The 22,033-nt window shown below is 53.9% G+C and overlaps 4 non-coding genes across 4 annotated transcripts; 2 read left to right on the forward strand and 2 right to left on the reverse strand.

The window, feature by feature from the left end:
• Positions 1–8,293: 8,293 nt before the first annotated feature.
• Positions 8,294–8,366, reverse strand: TRNAA-UGC. Its single transcript has one exon. It is a non-coding gene; the product is annotated as a tRNA-Ala (tRNA).
• A 112-nt stretch (positions 8,367–8,478) lies between these two features.
• TRNAI-AAU lies at positions 8,479–8,552 on the forward strand. The gene has a single exon. It is a non-coding gene; the product is annotated as a tRNA-Ile (tRNA).
• A 9,050-nt stretch (positions 8,553–17,602) lies between these two features.
• Positions 17,603–17,684, forward strand: TRNAS-AGA. Its single transcript has one exon. It is a non-coding gene; the product is annotated as a tRNA-Ser (tRNA).
• Positions 17,685–21,046: 3,362 nt separating this feature from the next.
• TRNAT-UGU lies at positions 21,047–21,120 on the reverse strand. Its single transcript has one exon. It is a non-coding gene; the product is annotated as a tRNA-Thr (tRNA).
• Between the last annotated feature and the right edge of the window lie 913 nt (positions 21,121–22,033).

Genomic DNA, 22,033 nt, shown 5'->3' on the forward strand with positions numbered 1-22,033 from the left:
TGCTACTTTTTCATTTTCTAGACCCCTGTGACTCTCAGCTGGCTGGCTTCCACTCTGCACTTATTGCTTCCCACCAGTGGCTTCCTCTCGCAGGACTCTCTCTCCTCCTCCAGCGACTGTGGTCCTGCTCTACCGGACCCGTGGGTCCTGCCCTGAGTCCCTGCATCCCCCTGCTTTGTCTCCATTCCCTGTAGGCGTTCTTTGTCCCAAGGACACTCTATCAAGCACGTGGCATAGAAAAACCTTAAAGTTCTGTCCACAGGCAGGTCCCTGCATACCTTGCTGAGGCACAAGGCGTATCTGCCTTCTCTCAATGGGTCGATTGTATAGCTGATGGCCCTTAATGACCCATCAAACAGGCTAGACAAAACTGACACCAACTTGTCTGGGGTGTTCCCTGGAAGCAGAGCACAAGTTTGAAATACAGGCAGCATAGAGCCAATATTCATAACGTCAGCTACAAAAATGATACACATCTAGAGATAGCATCATTATAATCAGCCAATCAGAACCTCTCCATAGACCCCTTACACGACAACCTTTCTACCATATTAGCTGCAAATACAGAACAGTGGTCCCAACGGTGATCTATACAGTTACAGATTATGTCAATAACGTCACAGGAGGTGACACGGCATCAATGAGACTGATGCTGGAATACTGCCTCCAGTTTTGGTGTCCTCATTTGAAAAAAGATGTTTTGAAATTGGAGCTGGGGCAGCAAAGAGACACCAAATGTTCTGAGGGCTGGAGAAAAATGCCTTCTAGTGAGCTACTGAACAAGCTCAACCTCTTTCGCTTATCAAAAGAAGATTGGCAGGTGACATCAATGAAGTGTTGAATTGCCTTAATGGAGAGAAAAGATTGGCTATTAAAAGGCTCTTGAATCTAGCAGAGAAAGGCATAACAAGACCCAATGGCTGGAAGGTGAAAAGAGACAAATTCATATTACAACTAAGGCACAAATATTCAACAGCGAAGATGATTGACAACAGGAACAAGCTACCAAGGAAAGTGGTGGATTCTCCATCTCCTGATGTCACTTAATGAAGACTAGATGCCTTTCTGGGATGTGTTTGCCCCAAAAGTAGCTATTGTGTCATACAGAAGGCGTGTGATATGAAGGGGGTCAGATTAGATGCTCTAATGGTCTCTTCTGGCCATAAAGTTGACTAATTTCTGAAAAATTGAGTGTAGTATTGGGAGCAGCATCTGATATTTTCCTGTCTAGCCGGCTTGCTTCCTAGAACGAACGCTCCTTGAGTGGGGATGATTCACAGGGAGTAGCTCAAACCTCCAAAGTGCCTGGGCAGGGGCAGGACATTAGCACAGCAAGGGAGGGGTGTGGCAGTGACATCACAAAGGCCTTTTGCAGGACCTCAGACTATTGGTCAAAGGTGGTGGGGAGGTGGTGACCTCAGAGAGATGCTGACATCAGCCAGGCAGGACAGGGGCGAGTGGTCAGGGAAACCTCAGAGACCCCTGTGGCTTTGCTTCAGCAAGTCTCCTTCTCCAGGTCTCTCTTTGAGGACAGAGAGAGTATTCGGGTTCACAGACGTGAGTGCCAGGAGGAACCTCTTTTGAGTTTTCTTCCCTTTTAGTGATTTTACTAGAAAACAGCCGTCCCTGTTTAGAAGGTAAGAGCCTCCTCGAGGTTTCCTATGGGCCAGGCAGACGATCCAGCATGAGGGGGCAGAGGATGTGTGGTTGGGGGGAGGAAAAGCCTTGGGCTGCACTGGGGGAGCGCAGAGCAGGGGTGACACCCCAGAAACCTGCAGCAAAGGGATGGACAGGTGGGCTGGGTGGATAGAAGAGGCAGCGAGCCTAAAAGTGGAGTGGGGTCTAGTGGTCAGAGCAAGAAGGCAGCTGGGCGCCAAGACCTCTAGGTTCTATCTCTTGCTCTGGGAGCAGAGGGGGGTCTAGAGGTGAGAGCAGAGGGACTGGGAGCCAGGACTCCTGGGTTCCATAGTAGAGGCTGCTTTTTCCTGTGTCTCCGTCCCTACAGATCCCAGACCAGCCCCCTAGCAGAATCTGACTGGGGGAGGGGGTTGCCCTGCCACTCCAGACTCGTGATTTGAACCCCTTCCTCCACGGGCTCTGACATCATGGAATCTCCACCCAAGTCAGAAAGTAGGAGCCCCTCCCCACATGTGGAGGAAGCTAGTGAGTTTCTTAGGGGGTCTCTGGCGGAGGTGACGGCACCCACCAGACACCCACTCATGGTTGCAAGGAGACCCTCCTGCACAGCCCCCTGCTACGAGGGGCCGGGGGCGCCCAGTCAGGGTCAGGAGGTGAGATGGGGTCGCAGTGGCAGGAAGGGGGCAGAGCTGGGGGTGGTGCAAGGTCTGGTGCTGGCTACACGGCGAAAAACACACTGCTCCCCCACAACACACACACACACACACCCGCCTCCTGGTGTTGGGAGGGGAACAGGAGAAAGGACAAAAGAAGCAAGAGACAAAGAGAAAGGGAGAGGGATGGCTGGATGGAGGAAAAGGTGAAACAAAAAGGACAAACCCTAATGTCCCCAGTGATTCTAAGGGACAAAATCCCAGGTGCGGAATAAAATTCTGCCTCCTTAAGCTCGTGTTTTCCATGCCTAGAATTCAACAGTCACCAGATGGATCAGACTGAACAGGTTTCAAACCTCGAGGAGGCTCTTACCTTCTAAACAGGGACAGCTGTTTTCTAGTAAAATCAGGAAAAGGGAAGGAGAAAACTCGAAAGAGGTTCCTCCTGGCGCTCACGTACGTGAACCCGAATACTCTCTCAGTCCTCAAAGAGAGACCTGGAGAAGGAGACTTGCTGAAGCAAAGCCACAGGGGTCTCTGAGGTTTCCCTGGCCCCTCGCCCCTGTCTTGCCTGCCTGATGTCAGCATCTCTCTGTGATGTCACCACCTCCCAACCACCTTTGACCAATAGTCTGAGGTCCTGCAAAAGGCCTTTGTGATGTCTCTGCCACACCCCTCCCTTGCTGTGCTAATGTCCTGCCCCTGCCCAAGCACTTTGGAGGTTTGAGCTACTCCCTGTGGATCACCCCACTCAAGGAGCATTCATTCTAGGCAGCAAGCCGGCTAGACAGGAAAACATCAGCTGCTGCTCCCAATGCTACACTCAGTTTTTCAGAAATTAGTCGCCTTTATGGTCAGAAGAGGCCATTAGAGCATCTAATCTGACCCCCTGCATATCACAGGCCTCCTGTAGGACACAATAGCTACCTTTGGGGCAAACACATTCCAGAAAGGCATCTAGTCTTCATTAAATGACATCAGGAGATGGTGAATCCACCACCTTCCTTGGTAGCTTGTTCTTGTGGTGAATCATCCTCGCTGTTGAATATTTGCATCTTATTTGTAATATGAATTTGTCTTTTTTCACCTTCCAGCTACTGGGTCATGTTATGCCTTTCTCTGCTAGATTCAAGAGCCCTTTAATACCCAATCTTTTCTCTCCATTAAGGCCTTTCAACACTTCAATGAAGTCACCTTTCAATCTTCTTTTGATAAGCTAAACAGGTTGAGCTCGTTCAATAGCTCACTAGAAGGCATTTTTCTCCAGCCCTCAGAACACTTTGTGGCTCTTTGGTCATCAGACTCCTGAACTGCAGCTGGATGTGGCTCTTGTTCTTCTGCACAGCACAGCTCCTGGAGAAGAGGGATCTGCAAATGTACATTCATATGATACCTTTGTTTAACTGATGAAAACATAAACTAGACACTTAGAGGATTGGAACTGATTTTAGCTGATGGACAGCTTTGCTAGGTTTTTATGCATTTGGACAGTGAAATGTTGAGTGTTTACATTGATATCAAGCACCCCGCGTATAGTGGAGCCCCTGAACATAATGGACAATGGAAATGAAAATGTTTTCCTTTTTTTAAAAAAAAGAAAGAGGGTTATAAGAGAACACTGGGGTTTGAACTGAGGACTATTTGAACTGCAGTCAAGCACTCTACCACTGAGCAATAGCCCCATGACACTAAGAGTGTAGAATCGTGATGTCCAGGACTTTGAAGGACAAACCCAGATTCATCGAGCTCCTTTGCCATTCCCAGACCACAGGTGGTTTTAAAAATGGGGTTTGATTAAACTTCTTAAATGTGGCAAACACCACAGCTTGCGCACCCACCGATATAGCTTCTCCCACTGACATAGCTGCCACCTCTTGGGAAGTGTATTAACTGCACCCCCAGGAAAACTCTTTCCCATCAGCATATAGCAGTGGTTCTCAAACTGAGAGTCAGGACCCCAAAGTGGGATGTGACCCTGTTTTAATGGGGTCACCAGGGCTGGCATTAGACTTGTTGGTGCCTGGGGCTGAAACCAAAAGTCTGAGCCCCACCACCCAGGGCTGAATCCCTCAAGCTCTGGTTTTGCCCTCCCCTAACTGGGGCAGGGCTCAGGCTTTGTCTCCTCTGCCTCTGCTCAGTGTAGAGGGGCTTGGTGTGTCTTTCTAGGGTCATGTAGTAAGTTTTTTTTGCAAAAAGGGGTTATAGTGAAAGGAAGTTTGAGAAACCCTGGCATAGAGCCTCTGAATATGTCTAGACTTGGCTCCCTGTGGCAGATCAGACACTGAAAGTGCAGCCATGGAGACACCACACCCCAGCCTTGCCTAGCAGGCAAGAATCCAACCTCCACAGACAAATACCTGTTGCTTTCTAACCCATCTCCCTAAGCCACCACCACTTAACAAAGGGGCTTTTCTACACTATGGTTCTGGTCTCACTGAAGGGTCATTTCCAATTGTTTGCTCAGACCAGCATTAGGGGAAATGGTGCCCTGGGCAAAGCTTGTACTTTGGCACTTCCCCATTGCCCCTGGACGATCCCCACTCCCCCTTTACCGCTAGCTCCTGCACTCCCAACCCTTGCACCTCCTTCACCCCTAACTCCTGCCCCCTCCTGTGCCCCCTTTGCCCTTAACTCCCTGTGCCACCAGCCATTGCCCCTCTCCTGCAGCCCCTTCACATGGCTCCAGTGCTGGGGGCCCCGCACTTGTTCTCCCTTTCCCTGGGCTTTGGCATCACTAGCCCCTGATTAGCGAGTAGGGTTCAGTGGTTCCCAAAATGTGGGGCATGACTCCTAGGGGGACACAGAGGAACATTTATGGAGTCAATGAAATCAGTTGAGCTTCTTCAGTCTCTCGCTGGAGACATTTCCCTTGTTTTTAAAGGCAAAAATCCTGATCTTTCCAATGGGCGCTGCTGCTTCAATGTTCAGTTTGGGGAGGGATTTGGCTGCACTCAGAGATCTGCCCGCGGGTTACAATCTGCGAGCTGAAGGGTCGAACGCAAACAGCGTTTAGATGGGACCGTTAGTGCCGTCCCCGTGTGGCCAAAGTTCAGAACTGACCAGCAGAGTTTACAGCTGGAGCCTGGGACGCTCCTGAACAAACTGGGCCCAAAGCCTCTCGCGTGGGACCCTCGCTGTGCGGTAGGAGGCGGAGGGAAGCTGATTGTCAGGGCTCAGGGCTGCACCCTGCCATGCTGAGCCGGTGTCTGTGCTAAGCTCGGCATCAATCAGGTGATTCTGGGCAGTTCGGGGTCCCCGGGCTCCCACAGGAGGGTGAAGCAGGTCACCCCTGGAGCAGGTTAAAGCTGCAGGTTGACAGTGGGGTTGCTGCTCCTGTGAACAGCTGCTGTAGCACCGCCTGGGCAGGACAGGGAGAGCCAGTTATACCCCCCCCCCAGCCTGTATCGGGGGATGGGAGCACTCACACCCTGGGGACCCACCCACCAGAGATCTACTGGGGGGGAGAGTGGCACCCACACTCAGCCTGGGCCAGACAGGGAGACACAATTCCCCTTTACAGATCTGACAGACAACCTTCCTCCCACTCCCTCCACACAATGTTCTTATTTGGAGGTGAAGCCAGGGAAATCACATGGAGGATTCTTATCTGGGGAACTGGGGGGACCCACTTACCACCAGAGATTCTTAAGGGCAGGAGGAACAGGGACTCCCACCTCTGTAGCATGGGGGTGGGTCGCCTGCTGGGATCATCGGGGCATATTTCACCTCGTCAGCTCCCTGCCATTGCCTTGGGGGGCCCTTGTTCGCTGCCTCTGGTACCCAGTTTAGCCTCCTTCCTGAGGGCTGAAACGCTTTGATCTGTCTAAGGTCTGTGGGATCAATACGTGTCATGGTGTAATTCTGTGTTATTCGGGGGTCAGACTAGCTGAGCTAATGGCCCCTTCTGCCCTTAAACGCCATGAAAACATTTCCCTGGTTTCTCCTTGCGCCTGACAGACACCACGGTGAGGGGCCCAATAGAAGATCCTGGACACAGCGCTCTGGCTCTTACTTTACTTGGGGACGTCAGCGCTTTCCTAGCAAAGCTGCTGCTAAAGCACTGGATTTGGGGAACTGTTCGGCTCTGATTCAGAGATCTGCCTGCGGGGTGTGAACCTGCCACGAGGAGTGGGAAATGCAACCAGCAACAGGAGGCGTTGGCTGAGCTCCAGGCTGCCCCCGTGTGGCCAAAGCTTAGAACTGAGCAGCGGAGTTTAAAGCTGGCGCTGGGAAGGACCTGAACACACGGGGCACGAAGGCTCCTGCGTGTAACACTTGTTGGGTGGGCAGCTGGGCGTAGCTGATTGCCAGGGTTCAGGGCTGCACCCCGGGGTGCTGAGCAGGTGTCTGTGCTCAGGTTGGCCTCGCTATGATGGTTTCTGGAAAGTTTGGGGTCACCAGTCTCCCTAAAGAGAGAGGAGCCAGGTCAGCCCACGAAAGGAGACCGGCAAAACTCTGGTACCAATTGACCGTGGGACTGCCCCTGTGAAGAGCCACTGCAGCCCCGCCAGGGAGAGCCGGTCTCTCTTTATGCAGCCCCCCGCCCCCGCCACCATTCCTCAGGATGAGGGTTGTACTCAAAGATCTGTGCCCCGTGTTTTCACCTCCATGTGAAGCGCACAGTGCAAATAACCCTCAGCGCATCAGCTCAGTTCCAGGCTCCACTTCCACCGGCTCATGCAAGATGGTGCAGAGGAGCCCCTGGGTGGCTGTGGGCCTGGGGAGGATGGCTTTTGATTTTTCGGCTTGACCGCTACGGGCAGCAAGGCCAAAAGTCAGATGGCCGGCTCTCCCGTCCACCACACTCATCAGGAGCCCTTAGTCGACAGGCTCGGAGAATGCGGGCATCGCCCCCCCTACCTCTCGCATGCAAAGCGAGCGCTCTGCCGCTTGAGCTAATTCCCTGCAGCTGGCCTCACTCTCAGGCACCGGGCAAAAAAAGGCAAGAGCTCTGTGGCCTTAAGCAGAACACAGCCTGAAATGGGGGGGAGGGGTGCGTGCTACCCAGAGCTGGGGAAGGGGGTCCGAGTCCCAGCCACGCTCCTCGGCACAAACACCAACGCTCCCTCCCTGGAGTGTGTCTGGGCTGAGAGTTAGCCCCTGAAACAAGCACCAAGCTTCAGAAGACAACGCAGGGATAGATCACTTGACGATTGCCTGCTCTGGCCATTGCCTCTGAAGCGCCTGGCATCGGTTACTGTCAGAAGACGGGATAGTGGCCTAGCTGGACCATCGGTCTCACCCAGGAGGGCCGTTCCTATCTTCACCACTTTCCTCTAACCCAAGGAAAGCCCGGAACAGGCCCAGCTCAGCAACTCTAGCAGACTCCCTGGCCCCTGGCCAAGCATACAGCAAAGCGACCCTGCCTCCGCCAGGATAGACAGCCACCAACTCCCTCTTCCAGACCAACGCAGCCCTTCCCCGCTTTGGCTGTCTCCAAGCTGTCTGCGTGCTCTGCTCTGCTCCACGGCTGCCATGCTGCCTGAGATCAGGAGGCTGCGAGGTCTCACGGTCTCAGCTGAGCTGGTATCGCATGCCACCCCGCCCATCTCTTCATTCTCTTCATGGACCCCTGGGATGTGAGTAATTCTGTATTTGAGTGGCTCTCCCTCCCGGCCAATGAGCTTGGCGTAGACTAGCAGGGAGGGAGGAGGAAAGGGATTGTGCTCCAGTGAGAGCTCAGAAAGAAAGGTGCAGGTCCCCCACTAGAGCCCAGCCCAGCAGAGCAAAGCAGAGCAGAGCAGGCTGGAGAATGTGTATATGGGTCTGACTACTTCTCCCATTCTCTTCCATTTGAGCTAACTTCCCCCAGCTGTCTCCAGCCTCCCAGTCAGCGCAAGGGGGAGAAGGGCCGGGGAGGAAGAGCTTTGTGCTCCACAAGGGCTGGCTTTCTGGGAAGCCAAGCGGGGAGAGGGATGGAGGCCACTGGAGGAGCTAGGCCGGCTGACTGTCCATGGCTTCTAAAAGAAGGGCAAGAGAAGGTCCTGGAGCTGCCTTGCCGCTGGAGAATGCGGGCATTGATCCCGCTGCCTCTCGCATGCAAAGCGAGCACTCTACCACTTGAGCTAATTCCCCTACCTTGGCAGGTGGTGTCTCGATCCATCCATTCGATAACGGAGGCCACATCGTTCCCCACGCCAGCCAGTGACTCCTTCCAAAAGGGTCAGGCAAGGCAGACATTGCCATTGGCCGGCTAGCTCAGTTGGTTAGAGCGTGGTGCTAATAACGCCAAGGTCATGGGTTCAAGCCCTATGCTGGCCACTCCGGGAGGGAGAGGGTGGCTTCTGCTCTTTTGGCTGACTGCTAGGGGTGGCAGAGGCCACAACCAGGTGGGCCTGGAGCGGGCAAGAGCCCTGCTGGGCGCAGGCGCCGGGCAGGACGAAGCTCCTGATACCTCCCTGGGCTCCTCGCTCCACCTGCTGCCTGAAAGGAACTTGGAGACGGGTGAGCCCGGCCGGCTGCCTTCCAGGCTCATAGGAGGCCAGGCTTGAGCTGCCCGCCCGCGAAGCCAAAATCGCAGGCCTGCCGGCTCGCCCCCATTGTCCACAGAGGGTTGACCTGATGGCCCGAATTCTTGCCGGCTGCCAGCTCCACCCAAATGTACCCGACGCCGGATCACGCTCCCCAGCCCAAGCCACAGAGGAAGGCTTAATACTCGGCACCCCAACCTAGGGGAGAGGCTTCACACTCCGCCGGCGCAGGGTGACCTTTGGGACTTCCCTGGACACCATCCTCCCACCGCCCACAGCCAGACCCCCCAAGCCCACCCCTCCGACAGGAAGGAGCAGGAGGACCACTCCACCCAGTGGCACCACCACTCGAAGTCAGCTTCACTTGCTTTCTCTTCTACCCCTTTCCTCCCAAGTTATGCGTGCCTCACGGGAGCTGGCCCTGGGAAGACGCAGGCACCGCACTCTGACTGGCGCAAGCCAAACGCCCACACCGAGAGTTTAGCACGGGCTCTTGAGGCACTGGAGGAACCCCATGCAGACGCACTGACGGAGCTAAGCTTTACGGCCAAGGGCCCTACCTGTGCAGAAAGCCAACTTGCTTGTGAAAAAGACTCCTCTTTCGGCTCCCCTTCCAAACTTCCAAATGCCTCCAAATGGGAAAACACACACACTGAAACACCCAAACGGTCCTAACGCTGGGGCCAGGCGAAAAAGAAAAGCAAGGAAAAGATTTCTAAATGGCCACCCTGCCAGAGTCGTACAGTTCCGCAAGTGAAACCCATGGGAGGGACATTACACAGAAAAGGGGAATGGAAAGCTGCCAAAATTGAGATGCTGTGGAAAGCTACAGCCCCATCGCTACTCCTACTCTGCACACTTCTTGCAACAGCTGATGAACGGCCAGGTGCTTTTCGCATCCAAGCCCACACCAGGGGAAGACCTTGAGAAGTTTCCCGTGGCTTGCCTGGTTCAGCTGGTCAGAGTGCGGCACTCGTGGAGGCCAGATGGTGCAGAAGAGCCCCTGGGTGGCTGTGGGCCTGGGGAGGATGGCTTTTGATTTTTCGGCTTGACCGCTACGGGCAGCAAGGCCAAAAGTCAGATGGCCGACTCTCCCGTCCACCACGCCCTTAGTCGACAGGCTCGGAGAATGCGGGCATCGCCCCGTCATATGTTTATTCCCCACTTCGAACTTTAGCATCCACAAGATGGGGACCTGCATGGGCCCCTCTCAACTTAAATCCTAGTTTAGATCTGGTAAAGCTGCCACCCTCTAGAAGTTCCAGTGTCTAGCACACGCCCTGTTCCCCCAAACCTTCCCTGGGGAACACAGATCCAAACTCCTTGACTCGTAACCCTAAGGGAAATAAACCATTCCCCCACCTTCTTCCCCCTCTCCTAGTTGTTGGGAAAGATACCTTGATTCAAACTCCTTGAATCAAACAAAGAGGGATTCACTTTTCCCCCTCCACTTCCCCTGAAAATCCAAACAAGGGAAGAAATTAATCAGGTTCTAAAAAGAAAAGGATTTTATTAAAAGAAAGAAAGAAAGTACACTATCTCTGTAACACCAGGATGGAAAAACCACGAGGCGTGCTGCAGGATAGCCCCTCCCCACCAAAAAGCAATGCCGTGACCCGGATTCGAACCGAGGCTGCTGCGGCCACGGCGCAGAGTACTAACCACTATACGATCACAGCCAGGCGCTGGGGGTACAGGAAGCAGCACACTGGAAAATGCTCAGCTCTGTGCTCCTGGGGCGGCCACCTACCTCGCCGGCGGCCACAGGTCTTTCTCAAGTCTCCCCATTACAGTCACAGGTCAAATGCTGAGCAAAGGAAAAAAGACAGGAAGCCAATCCCATGCCTGTCCCTTTTTCTGTCTTCCTCCACCCCTGGACCGAGTCCCTCCCCGTTTGTCTGGGCCATTGTCCTCATGCCCCTGGCCAGCCTATTTCCCTTTGCCGCTCTGAAACGTGCCAGCCCCGAAGCTGGGCCCGGGGGCGGAAGGCCAGGGAGAGGCTTTGGCTAGGGCCAGCATGTCCTTGCGAGGTAATTGTCTCTCTGGAGGTGAAAGTCATCAGTGCGGGGTGTGAAGGGAAGTGGCCGTAGAAGGAGAATGGAAGGCATGGGGTGGGCAGGCCAGGGATTTCTTTGTTCCCCCCTTGAAAAGGGGTCACCTTCCCCGCCAGTGAATCAAACCCCGGTCTCCCGCGTGACAGGCGGGGATACTCACCACTATACTAACGAGGAAAGGGGCACGGGGAGGGGCCCCAGCTCCCACAGACCAGCCTTGGTCAGTGTACACCTACACCGTCGCATGGGCCCCAGCAGGCAACAGCACCCCTGGCCCTCTTCTGCTTCCCAAAGGCTTTGGCCGCAGCAACAGCCCTGGGAAAAGCCCTGGCCCTCCTCACCTGCCCTTGCCCAGCAGGACGCCTTTCGGGGCCTACACCGCTCCTCACACAACACCCGCCTGGGACCTTGCCCTCACCTACCAGCTCAGCAGCACCTTTCTTCCTCTCAAAACCTCCTCTTGCCACCCTCCCCCTTCCACACTTCACACTCACCTCATCACAAACTCACCCACGGCCCCTTTGGCTTCTCAAACGCCTCTGGAGGGACGCAGCTTCCCAGGCACGCAGATCCGGCTGATGGCTCCCAAGTGTGCAAGTCCGTCCCCGCAGAGCAGCCTCATAGTGTGACCTTGAAGAAACTGTGGAAAACGGGACAGGGGTGGGGGGGTAATAGGCTCCTATATAAGAAAAAGTCCTCCCGGACCTGCCTGTCCCTTTAAACATGGGACATCTGGTCACCCTGGAGCAGTCCCGCACTCCTGCTCCCCGGTTGGTGCGTTTGTAACCCGGGGGCTGAAGCCGACGCGAGAAAGGGAATTGAGCGAGCTGGGAGCTCTCCGGCGCCACCTGCTGGGAGCAGAGGGAAATGACTGAGCGGCGTCCTGGCTAATTTAAATATCACCTGGTTCTCTGCCGGGTGGCTCCACGACAGAGCTCGGGTGTGGCCTGAGTGTGGCAGCACCTTATTTGCATATTAAAAGCGGCAGTTTGAGGCCATTGGGGTAAAATATGAGTAAGTTTTGGGGTTGGGACCCACATGTTTAGTGCAGGCTGTGGGGAGCCGGGCTGAGCAGAGCCTGCCCCGACGGGGTGTGTGGTCACCCTGAGCTGGGAGCGTGTGGCCAGACATGGGGAAGGGGCTGCGGGAGAAGCTTGGCTGTGGGAAGCAGAAAGTGTCTCCTTTCTTTTTTGGTGTTTGGGTGAGGTTTTTGTTACCTAATGAAGAGCAGTGGTGGGGGAGGGGAATTGAGACTCTGCTTTGGGGGTTGCTGTGGGGTGTAACACGAGCCACCCGGTGCTGGCTGCTGCTGTGGGGCATAGGACAGGTGGGGGGTGGGGGGGCTGTTTGGGGGCTTGAGATGAGGGGCGGTTCCTGGTTGGCTGGTGCTGTCCTGCCTAGTGTTTTTTGACAGCTAATCACCCATTGGCCCTTGCGTGGGGCGGGTCTCTGAAAGCTGGTCTCCCATTGGGCCCTCCCCAACTGACGTTTCTGACAGGCTCAGCTCCCATTGGTGACGTTGTCTTACAGCGATGCGGGGTGGAGCCGCCAGGGCCTTGTGCGCTCAGAGCTCAGCGCCGCCCGCGAGAAGCGGCGCGAGGCCACGCGGGGCGGGTCCCGCTGCCGGGCGGAGGAACCGAGACCGCAGCAGCGGCGCCGCCTCCCGCCTGGCGAGAAGCCGCAGCACCGGGGGGGGTCACAGGGCGCGAGGCGCTTCCGTGCGTGGCTGTTTTCTGCCGGTCGCGGGGTGACGGTTCCTGCCCGGGGCGGCCGCGGGGTCCCGATGGCAGCTGGGGGCTCTGGCGTCCGCCCGCCCGCGGCGGCTGGGAGCTGCGGGGCCACCTGCACTGGCCGGGGGCTGCGGCTTCTCCTCACCCCCCCCGCCCCGGTGACTGGGAGCTCCGGGCTCTGCCTGCGGTGTCTGAGCGCTGGGGGCTCCTCTCCTGCCTGGGGCGGCCGGGAGCTCCAGGGGCTTCGGCGCTGCAGGGTCTGTGAGCAATGACGTGGGGCTGCAGGGTCCTCCCGCCATCAAGGCCTGTTGGGAAATCCTGGGTCCGCTCACAGCGGCTGGGAGCTCTGGGGTCCACTCGTAGGAGCTGCAGGGTCCATAGGCAGTGGGGTGGGGCTGTGGGGGCTCCCCGGCCACCCATGGCTGCTGGGAGCTCCAGGGTCTGCCTGTGGGAGCTGTGGGGAGATGAGGGGTTTGGGGTGGAGGAGGGGGCTCCAGGCTGCAGGGTGGGGCCGAGGGATTCAGAGTGCAGGAGGGGGCTGTGGGTTGAGACAGGGGGTTGGGGACCAGGACGGGGTGAGGGCTCTGGGGTGAGGGCAGGGATGAGGAGTTCCAGGTGTGGGAGGAAGCTCTGGGCTGGGGCACGGGGGTGAGGGCTCTGGGGCTCTTCCTCCCTCCTGCCTTTCCATGACTATGAAACCTGGCCCTGACACTCCTTTCTTCAAGCACCATGTGGGCAAGAGGAAAAGTGTGGTAGAAAGCACAAGGGCCAAACTTGTGGGCATCAGAAATCCCAAACACCCAGTCAAACCATAGCCACTTCTAGACCCCATTCCAACCAAAGACCTGGCTCCAGTGGGTATAAGTCACTCAGCAAAAGGTAAACAACTCATTTTTATACAGCTGGAGATAGGAAAGCACTTGGATCTCCAGGGATTTACCATAAGGTCCCACTGAGATTTGAACTCAGATTCCAGCATGCCAACCATTACACCATGGGCCCAGCTTGTGCTAGTTTCTCTGAACATTGGTGACCCTATCATAGAATACCAGGATTGGAAGGGACCTCAGGAGGTATCTAGTCCAACCCCCTGCTCAAAGCAGGGCCAATCCGCAGACAGATTTTTATCCCAGATCCCTAAATGGCTCATCTCAAGGACTGAGCTCACACACCTGGGTTTAGCAGGCCAATACTCAAACCACTGAGCTCTCCCTCCCTCACAGGCCCAGCTTGTGTAAGGGGACTGTTGGCCCTTTACTAAAACTGAGTGGGATTTTTTTGGTTGGCTAGTTCCCAGTCCCAATAGAAGGGGGAAGGGTCAATGGGAAATCAGGCCCCTGAGACTGACAGGCCCCTGAGGCAATGGTCACCAACTGGTAGGGAACAAGTGAGAATTTGTTAATGAGTAAAATTCCTGGTGAAAATTGGCAAAGCTGTGGAGAGTTTGAAAAGTTCCAGTGAATTTACACATGAAGATACAAACAGAGAGACAAATAGAGAGAAAGAGAACATCACAGACTGCACAGGCCCACACAGACATAAACAAAAACCAAACCCACACAGCACACAGAGCCATATACACATAAGGGAAAGCCACACAAAACAGAACAAATCCAAACCAAAAAAATACAGCAAAAGCCCACAACAGGAAAGCACAAAAACCACATACCAAAACAATACTTAGCAAAAAACAATCTGCATGCAAAAGTCATACAGACACCCATGCATTCACACAAAACTATGCAAGGCATCTACAAAAATCACACAGGACCCACATGCACATCAACACGACAGACAAAAAAAAAACCCAACATACAGAAAGCCAGGCAGGGTTTGAGTCTCACAGCGAAGAGGGTGAGCACACAGGTGGTTTGGGGAGCAAAGACTGAGGGGGAGTCGGGGGCAGTGCTCTGGGCTCTGCTCGACTCCTTCTAACACAGGCGGCTGGTGGAGAGCAGAACCTGGTAGATCTGTGGAATCTGCCCTGCTCTCTGTAAAGCAAGGGGACCTTGGTGTCTTCTGAGTTGCAACTGTATTTTCTGCAGGGCAAAATGATTGGCAGAAGCCATTTGCTTAAAGGAAATTAGTGTTGTAGCTGAGGTTTAAACTCACAAGTTCAGCATGACTCCACTCAGCACTGCTCTGTAAGTACTGGGCACTAACCCATTGCACCACTAGACCCTCTTTCCAGGGGCTTGTCTCCATGTTTCATGGATGGATTAGCGGAGTGGGGGGGGTTGCATTAGCTAAAACAAATCCATATTAAAGGCTGCAGGATGGCAGCAGCAGAGGTGGGGAGCCTCCTTCCATGTGATAGAGCTGGTTCCCCCTTCCGTTGCTGAGGGGAAGGTTGGTGCTTTGAGCCCACCCGGGGCTGGAATGTCCCATGGGTGAGATTAATGGGACTCTTGGGAAGGGAGGGGAAGTCTTTTCTATTCCTGCCTAGCTCCATTGGTCTCCTGTGGCCCTTTCGGCTCTCTGCTCCCCTGTTGGGGAGATGCAGAGACAAGCCCCCATCTGGGTGAGTCACCGAGAGGCTGTGTCCCATGGCGAGTGTGGGGGAGAGGGGTAGGGGTGGGATGGGGCTCAAGGGGAGAAGGTTGTGTGTGACAGTGTGGGGGGGAGGGGGAGGGTGTGTTCCTTAGGATAGAAATGATGGAAAACACAGGGGAGGTGACAGTGAAGCCCCGTGTCTGAGTGTTATGACCCTGTGTGGTGCCGCCGTTCACCTTCCCCTCCTATGGGCTCAGCTTTCATTGAATCCAGCATTTTTTCACCTGTCCTCACCACAGAGGTGTCCCACATGCCTCAGCTACCGAGTGTCCCTCTGAGAGATGCCGAGGACTGGAACTGATTTCAGCTGCTGGACAGCTCTGCTAGGTCTTTATTCATTTGCACAGGAAAATGCTGAGTGTTTAAATTCTTTTCAAGCCCCCTGCCCCCATTCAGCGAACTCCTGAACATACTGGAGATGGGTCTGGAAATCGATTTTCATTTGAAAATGTTTTTAAAGGGAATCATTTGGCTTGGAAGTAGGAACCTATTATCCTGCAGGGAAACATTCACTCACTGACCTACACTCACAACAGTGTCCTGTATAGCCCAGAGCAGGAACAGTTTTTAACCTGGGGGTTAGTAAACGTTATCTCTGTACAAACACCACAGCTTACAAACTCCCCACCCCCGCTCTGTGTCACCAGAGCACAACAACAACTCTCCCTGGAGCACACACAGCTCCCCAGCTCCCTGCCCGTCAGTCTCTCCAGCATTGCTCCAATCCCTTAAAGCAGGGTCTCAACCTCAATTTACCTTAGGGCCAGTGCCAGTCCTCCAGTCCTCCCAGTGGGCCAATAATGTCACTCATACCGCCCAGAACCCGCCCCCCAAAACTCCGCCCCTCACCTGCCTAAGGCTCTGGGAGGGAGTTTGGGTGGGGGAGGAGGTCTAGGGTGCAGGCCCTGGGTTGGGGCTGGGGATTGGGGTGCAGGCTCTGGGAGGGAGTTTGGGGGTGGGAGTGAGTATATGAGGAGGGGGTGGGGGGAACAGGAGGAGGGGTGGGGGTGCAGGCTCAGGAAGGGGGTCAGGGGTGTGGCGCTTACCTGGGGCTCTAAGGCGGGGCGAGCTGGGGGGCCTCCACATGCTGCTGCCCCCAGGCATCACCCCCACAGCATCCCATTGGCCACAGGGGTGATCAGGCAGGGGCAGCGCGCGGAGGCACAGCCCCACCCTGCCCTGCCATGGAGAGGGGCCGGCAGCCACTGGAGCGAGCAGGCAGACGCTGCTCAGCTCTGCTGCACTGATATGGCCCCTGGAGGGGAGCGCCTGGGAGCGGCAGGTGGGGCCAAGGGAGTGACCTGGTCCCAAAACTGCTGGAGCCCCACGGGCGAGACCTGGGAACCAGGACTGCCAGCCAGACAAACACCTTTAAGAGGAGGCGTCCCTCTCCCTGTCAAAATCTGATCTTCCTCCTTCAGTTCAGTGACAGCCTGAATTGTTCCTTATCCCGGCAGAGCCAGAGGACTGAAAGCAGCAACATCAAACACCTGTGTAGCTCGCAGGAATGGACATAAACACTTCCTGGTATCTGAGGAGATGTTCAGCTTTGCCCTTGGTCAACTACAAGGCTAAAGGGAAAGGAGGTGGTGCCAGGTATAAAGAGTGAAACACGACACATCATAGTTATGCCCATGGTGGCTGCAAAATCTTTTGATGTACTTCTTCTTATCAGCAGTGTATTGTTTTCTCTGGAATCCGGGCCTTGACCAAGAAATTTGTAAAATAATCAACTGCCCCTGGTGAAGGCAATGGACTTGACACCCACTGGGGTGTCCCTACACAGGTACAAGTACTAACAACAGTGGCTGCCTTTTAGTCATAGATTTTAATCAGGGCAATAAATTGAAACAAACCCCTGTTAAATCATTTCTCAGCCCGAGTCCTTCACCCACATTCCATAGAGCATTGGGCCACCATGTGGACGTTTCATTTCCTGCCTCAGTTTCACACAGAGACAAAATTTCCTTTGCACAGATCCATAAAAAGCAAAACCTCCCTGTGTCTCTGGTCTGAGCCAGGGCATTCGATTCCATTGAACCCTTCTCTCCTGCAATGGCGATGGTCAGACAGAGGGGATGTGGCACCTGCATCCCTGCCAGGGAGATATTGGCTCAGCTCTTTCTTTCTGCTGCTGTTGTTAGTCCATGAAACATCAAGGGTGGAATGCAAGGCTGAGTTCACGCACCAGCCCTCAGTGCCCCAGAGAAATCCTGCCCCCTGCTATTGGAACAATGTGCTGGAGATTTGAATGGGAAAGGGACTGTCTGAATTGTCAGAGTGGGGAATGAACAACAATCTACAGCAAGGTCGTTCACACAAACACACTCTCATGCTGCTCCAGACGGAAGGGAAATGGGCAGGAATTCTCACTGTTCACCCAAGGACACACTTACACTGATGCGCAGCCGTGAGTGTGCTGGGGAAGCTGGTCTGAGCAAACAATTTGAAGTGACAATTCAGTGAGAACAAAATCATCATGCAGTGAAATGGCTGCATATCAAGTAGTTGTGGCCGAGTGGTTAAGGCGATGGACTAGAAATCCATTGGGGTCTCCCTGCGCAGGTTCAAATCCTGCCAACTATGCAAGCACTGTGCTGCTGTTGTTATTATTGCAGTCTTAGTGCCTGAGCATCCACAGTGCGAACTGGAGATAAATCTAATTTCACTCTGTCTACACTTAAAATGCTGCTGGGGCACTGCTATAGCACTTTGGAGTAGACAGTGACTGGAGGGATTTTCCCATCCCTCTAATAGCTGCATGGACAGAACAATTCTTCCTTTTCTTTAGCACTAACTAACCCAGGATTAGGTCACCTTAACTCTATGAGTTTGTGTGGGGGGTCACACCCTGGGAGACATCGCTTTGCCAGTTCAGTGCCCAGCGTACACCAGCCCTTAGATCCCTCTGGGTATTTCAGTGCAGGCACTGACCTGTGAGAGGAAAACATCAGCTCACAAACACAGAGACTGAATTTCCCACATTTAATCTCGCTGCACTTTCCAGAAAGTCACAAAATTCAATTCATTCTTGCTAGGACACAGAAAAAATAAGTGATACTAAGTTTTTGGCTTGATTAAATAAAATTAAGTGTTTAATTAATATAGTAAAAATCTGTACTGATTCCTCTAACTAACACCATAGCGTGAAATAGGAACAGAGACAAATCTTGTCAGTGACGACTAATTTCACAAATGATCTTCCCATTATTAATTTCCACATTGCCCCTATTGGAGGTCTGGGCATCTCCAGTGTCATTGCTCTGCGTTCACCTTCCCCTAGAATTGTTCTCGGACATTCGCTTTCCTCTGCAGCGTGGGGCACGGGTCACTTGCTGGAGGATTCCCTGCACCTTGAGGTCTTTAAGCCACAATTTGAGGACTTCAATAACTCAGACATAGGTTAGGGGTTTGTTACAGGAGTGGGTGAGTGAGATTCTGTGGCCTGCATTGTGCAGGAGGTCAGACTAGATGATCATAATGGTCTCTTCTGACCTTAAGTCTATGAATCTATGAATCTAGTCCCAAATTTGGAAAACTGTGCAGTTCAGAATGAGAATAGTGACCCCGTCTCCTTCCTGCACCTGCTCTACATTGCTCCACAGCAGCTTCTCCACCTGCAGAGTCACCCCAGCATGGCAGTGCAGCCGCCCAGGGTTCAGCAGGGGCCCCTGGCAAGGACAGTGGGTGCAGCTAACAGCCCGGTGTGCCCGGCCCTGAGGCAGCTGTAAAAAAGCAACCCACCCCCGCAGAAGTACAGAGACTGAATTCCTTAACTTTAACATCATGACCCCCTGTAGAAAGCCACACATCAGTTGTATTTTCACAGGGAGATGCAAAAATCAAATGACCATTTTTTAAGTTGAGTAAATAAAGTTGAGGAGATAGTTATTAACCTCCCAAAAATACACTAAAGATCCCTCAACATAACAGCTGAAGGTGAAATATGAACAGAGACAAACCTTGTCAGCAAAGGCTCATTTTCCAAACAATCCTCAAAACCCTTGTCCTGAGGAATTGGGGGGGGGGCTGCATAAAGAGAGACTGGCTCTCCCTGGCGGGTCTGCAGCGGCTCTTCACAGGGGTAGTTCCACTGCTAATTGCTACCAGAGTTTTGCATGCCTCCCTTCCTGGGCTGACCTGGCTCCCCTCTCTCTAGGGGAAGTGGCGACCCCAAACTACCCAGAAACCAGCATAGCGAGGCCAACCTGCACACAGACTCCTGCTCAGCACCCCGGGGTGCAGCCCTGAACTCCGGCAATCAGCTACAATCAGCTGCCCACCCAACAAGCGTTACACGCAGGAGCCTTCGTGCCGCGCGTGTTCAGGTCCCTCCCAGCGCCAGCTTTAAACTCCGCTGCTCAGTTCTAAGCTTTGGCCACACGGGGGCAGCCTGGAGCTCAGCCAACGCCTCCCGTTGCTGGGTGCGTTTCCCACTCCTCGTGGCAGGTTCACACCCCGCAGGCAGATCTCTGAATCGGAGCCGAACCGTTCCCCAAATCCAGCGCTTTAGCAGCAGCTTTGCTAGGAAAGCGCTGACGTCCCCAAGTAACGTAAGAGCCAGAGCGCTGTGTCCAGGATCTTCTCTTGGGCCCCTCACCGTGGTGTCTGTCAGGCGCAAGGAGAAACCAGGGAAATGTTTTCATGGCGTTTAAGGGCAGAAGGGGCCATTAGCTCAGCTAGTCTGACCCCCGAATAACACAGAATTACACCATGACACGTATTGATCCCACAGACCTTAGATAGATCAAAGCGTTTCAGCCCTCGGGAAGGAGGCTAAACTGGGTACCAGAGGCAGCGAACAAGGGGCCCCCAAGGCAATGGTAGGGAGCTGACGAGGTGAAATATGCCCAGATGAGCCCAGCAGGTGACCCACCCCCATGCTACAGAGGTGGGAGTCCCTGTTCCTCCTGCCCTTAAGAATCTCTGGTGGTAAGTGGGTCCCCCCAGTTCCCCAGATAAGAATCCTCCATGTGATTTCCCTGGCTTCACCTCCAAATAAGAACATTGTGTGGAGGGAGTGGGAGGAAGGTTGTCTGGCAGATCTGTAAAGGGGGACTGTGTCTCCCTGTCTGGCCCGGCTCCTGGGAGGAAGTGATCTCAGTGTGTCTGGCTGTCTCCATTCCTCCCACCCATAAGAATCCCTGGTGTGTGGGTGCACCCCAGACCATTAAGGATCTCTGGTGGGTGGGTGTCTCTCTCCCCCCTAGTCAAGATCTCTGGGGCGTGGCTGTATAAAAAGAGACTTTGACTCACCCAGGCTGGGCTGCCATCATGGAACAGACCAGGTCCTTCTGTGGAGAATAGTGACTTGGGTGTGTTAATGGCAGTGTAGACATAATGCTAGGCTATGTCCACACTGCAATGAAACACCCAGCGCTGTCCCGTGCCAGTGCAGGCTCCCAGGCTAGGGCCGTGGGGTGGTAAATTTGCAGCGTAGACATCTTGGCTCAGGCTCAATACCGGGTTCTGGGAGCCCTCAAGGGTGGGAGGGAGTTTAGGAAGCAAACAAGGTAAAATGGCAGTGGAGTGTTACCCTGGACTCAATGGCATTTCTCCATTGGTCTGTCTGCTTTGGGGCAGGGACAATAACACGTCCTGCTGCATTCGTTATTTCAAAGGGCGGTTTAGGATTTTCATTCTCGCACACGGTGCACAAAGCAGGACTCAACCCTCGGTGCAAACTAAATGAGCTGCCCACAGGTTCTGGCAGCCACAACGAGCCATTTGGTGTGAGAGCCCAGACCTGACCCTGTCCCAGAGGAAGCGGGATCATCTGTGACAGGCTGGAACACTGACCTATCAGCTCTTAACTCCCAAACTTTCAGTAATTCTGTTATCTGTGCCTGTGAGTATAATTTAAACAACTATACTAGGCTGGACCAAAGAGCTCGGTGTTTTGTCCTCCCACAGTAGCCAATACCAGGTTGCCCGAGAGTTAGTCAACAAGGCACCACTGGGAATTGAACCCAGCATCTCCTGTTTACAAGGCAGGCGCTTTAGCCAGCTAAACCATGGTGCCTGCCTGTGGCAACAGCACAGTGTCTGCCCACACCTGACTCCCTGTCATCCCCACTGGGGCCTGAAAAGCTTTGCTTGTGTTTGGATTCTGCAAAGCAGAGGAGCAGGTGAGGTTTTCCTTGCAAGCTGTGTGTGTGTTTGTGTGTGTGAATCTTTGGCCAGGTCTGCACTACAAGGTTACTTCAGCATCATTATATTGCTCAGGTGTGTGAAAAACACACAACGCTCCCTCGGTCGGCAGTTTTTGGCTGGTGCACACACTGCAATGCCATGTCTGGCGACAAAATTGCCCTGTTTTGGTGACAAAATAAAACCACCTTGACGAGAGGCCTAGAGCTTTTTGCAGCAAACTTAAAGTGACAAATTGTCAGTGTAAATGCTGCTGGTCATTATATCACCATAACTGGCCTCCACCAGTATCCCACCATGCCTGCCGTGAACTCGCCTGCCCTGCATTCCTGCTACAGAGGCTCGGCCCCTCCCCTTTCATAGCTCCAGAAAGTTCTGACAGCTGAGCTGTTATCTACACCGGGATTAGGTTGATAGAACTGCATTGCCAGCCTAAGTAATGTAATTACACCAACCTAATTTCATAGTGTAGACCTGTCCAAAGAATCACACACACACCTTGGGAGCAAAACTTCACCTGCTCCTCTGCTTTACAGAAGCCAAACACAAGCAACACTTGTCAGGGCCCAGTGGGGACTGGCAGAGAGTCAGGTATGGGCAAACACATTGCTTTAAATAACAGCAGGTACCATGGTTTGGCTCGTTAAAGCACCAGCTTTGTAAACAAGAGTTCCTGGGTTCAACTCTCAGTGGTACCTTGGTGAGTGGCTTTTGGGGCACCTGGTATGGGCTACTGTCAGAAGACAAGATTCAGAGTTAGATGGACCTATGGTTTAAATTACACT

Source organism: Mauremys mutica, unplaced genomic scaffold (genome assembly GCF_020497125.1).
Source record: "Mauremys mutica isolate MM-2020 ecotype Southern unplaced genomic scaffold, ASM2049712v1 Super-Scaffold_100267, whole genome shotgun sequence".
In the NCBI taxonomy this organism is placed as follows: domain Eukaryota; kingdom Metazoa; phylum Chordata; order Testudines; family Geoemydidae; genus Mauremys; species Mauremys mutica.